The sequence below is a fragment of the Lampetra planeri genome, unplaced genomic scaffold, assembly GCF_965212315.1.
Source record: "Lampetra planeri unplaced genomic scaffold, kcLamPlan1.2.h2 scaffold_1569, whole genome shotgun sequence".
Classification (NCBI taxonomy): Eukaryota; Metazoa; Chordata; class Hyperoartia; order Petromyzontiformes; family Petromyzontidae; genus Lampetra; species Lampetra planeri.
The window spans coordinates 1-2,500 of record NW_027614297.1 but is presented as its reverse complement, the minus strand read 5'-3'; the positions used below and the strand labels follow the sequence as shown (position 1 = coordinate 2,500).

The following is a 2,500-nucleotide window of genomic DNA, read 5'->3' as shown; positions in this document are numbered from 1 at the left end:
TGTGTGTGTCACTGTGTGTGTGTCACTCACTGTGTGTGTGTCACTGTGTGTGTGTCACTGTGTGTGTGTCTGTGTGTGTGTGTGTCTGTGTGTGTGTCTGTGTGTGTGTCACTGTGTCTGTGTGTCTGTGTGTGTGTGTGTGTCACTCACTGTGTGTGTGTCACTGTGTGTGTGTGTCACTGTGTGTGTGTGTCACTGTGTGTGTGTCACTGTGTGTGTGTGTCACTCACTGTGTGTGTGTCACTCACTGTGTGTGTGTCACTGTGTGTGTCACTGTGTGTGTGTGTCACTGTGTGTGTGTGTGTCACACTGTGTGTGTGTGTCTGTGTGTGTCTGTGTGTGTGTGTGTGTCACTGTGTGTGTGTGTCACTCACTGTGTGTGTGTCACTCACTGTGTGTGTGTCACTGTGTGTGTCACTGTGTGTGTGTGTCACTGTGTGTGTGTGTGTCACACTGTGTGTGTGTGTCACTGTGTGTGTGTGTGTGTGTCACTGTGTGTGTGTGTGTCACACTGTGTGTGTGTGTCACTGTGTGTGTGTGTGTCACTGTGTGTGTGTGTGTCACACTCTGTGTGTGTGTCACTGTGTGTGTGTCACTGTGTGTGCGTCACTGTGTGTGTGTGTCACTGTGTGTGTGTCACTGTGTGTGCGTCACTGTGTGTGTGTGTCACTGTGTGTGTGTCACTCACTGTGTGTGTGTCACTCACTGTGTGTGTGTGTCACTGTGTGTGTGTCACTGTGTGTGCGTCACTGTGTGTGTGTGTCACTGTGTGTGTGTCACTCACTGTGTGTGTGTCACTCACTGTGTGTGTGTGTCACTGTGTGTGTGTCACTGTGTGTGCTCACCAGGTGAGCGTGATGGGGTGAGCGAGTGGTGGGCGCGTGTCTCTCTGTGTGTCTGTGTGTGTGTGTCACTGTGTGTGTGTCACTGTGTGTGTGTGTCTCTGTGTGTGTGTGTCTGTGTGTGTGTCTGTGTGTCACTGTGTGTGTGTGTGTGTCACTGTGTGTGTGTCACTGTGTGTGTGTGTGTCACTCACTGTGTGTGTGTCACTGTGTGTGTGTCACTGTGTGTGTGTGTCTGTGTGTGTGTGTGTCACTCACTGTGTGTGTGTCACTGTGTGTGTGTGTCACTGTGTGTGTGTGTCACTCACTGTGTGTGTGTGTCACTGTGTGTGTGTGTGTGTCACTGTGTGTGTCACTGTGTGTGTGTCACTGTGTGTGTCACTGTGTGTGTGTCACTGTGTGTGTGTCACTGTGTGTGTGTCACTGTGTGTGTGTGTGTGACTGTGTGTGTGTGTCACTGTGTGTGTGACTGTGTGTGTGTGTGTCTGTGTGTGTGTCTGTGTGTGTGTCACTGTGTGTGTGTGTGTGTCACTGTGTGTATGTGTGTCACTGTGTGTGTCTATGTGTGTGTGTCACTGTGTGTGTGTGTGTCACTGTGTGTGTGTGTGTGTCACTCACTGTGTGTGTGTCACTCACTGTGTGTGTGTGTCACTGTGTGTGTGTGTGTCACTGTGTGTGTGTGTCACTGTGTGTGTGTGTGTGTCACTCACTGTGTGTGTGTCACTCACTGTGTGTGTGTGTCACTGTGTGTGTGTGTCACTGTGTGTGTGTGTCACTGTGTGTATGTGTGTCACTGTGTGTGTCTATGTGTGTGTGTCACTGTGTGTGTGTGTGTGTCACTCACTGTGTGTGTGTCACTCACTGTGTGTGTGTGTCACTGTGTGTGTGTGTCACTGTGTGTGTGTGTCACTGTGTGTATGTGTGTCACTGTGTGTGTCTATGTGTGTGTGTCACTGTGTGTGTGTGTGTGTCACTCACTGTGTGTGTGTCACTCACTGTGTGTGTGTGTCACTGTGTGTGTGTGTCACTGTGTGTGTGTGTCACTGTGTGTATGTGTGTCACTGTGTGTGTCTATGTGTGTGTGTCACTGTGTGTGTGTGTGTCACTGTGTGTGTGTGTGTCACTCACTGTGTGTGTGTCACTCACTGTGTGTGTGTGTCACTGTGTGTGTGTGTCACTGTTTGTGCTCACCAGGTGAGCGTGACGGGGTGAGCGAGTGGTGGGCGCGTGCCTCTCTGCTCTGGCTGCTCTGCTCACGGAGTCAAGCTGAGCGGTCCTTGCAAGGCCTGTGGGCACAGCTGAAGTCACCCCCAGTCCACCTCACAGACTCACGGTAGACTCACTCACTCACCCATAGAGTCACCCATAGAGTCACCCACTCACTCACCCACTCACTCACTCACACACCTCACTCACCCACTCACTCACCCCACTCACCCACTCACTCACCCACTCACTCACCCACTCTCTCACCCACTCACTCACTCACCCACTCACTCACCCACTCACTCACCCACTCACTCACACACTCACCACTCACTCACTCACCCACTCACTCACTCACCCACTCACTCACCCACTCACTCACCCACTCACTCACTCACACACCCACACACCCACTCACCCACTCACTCACTCACCCACTCACTCACCCACTC

The 2,500-nt window shown here is 51.8% G+C and overlaps 1 long non-coding RNA gene across 1 annotated transcript in view; it reads left to right on the top strand.

The window, feature by feature from the left end:
* LOC144739558 (uncharacterized) overlaps window positions 1-2,218 on the top strand; it is a 13,404-nt gene extending 11,186 nt beyond the window's left edge. The window contains exon 3 of the long non-coding RNA XR_013589463.1: window positions 2,037-2,218. This is a non-coding gene — a long non-coding RNA (uncharacterized LOC144739558). The remainder of the gene's footprint in view (window positions 1-2,036) is intronic.
* The last annotated feature ends 282 nt before the right edge of the window (window positions 2,219-2,500 follow it).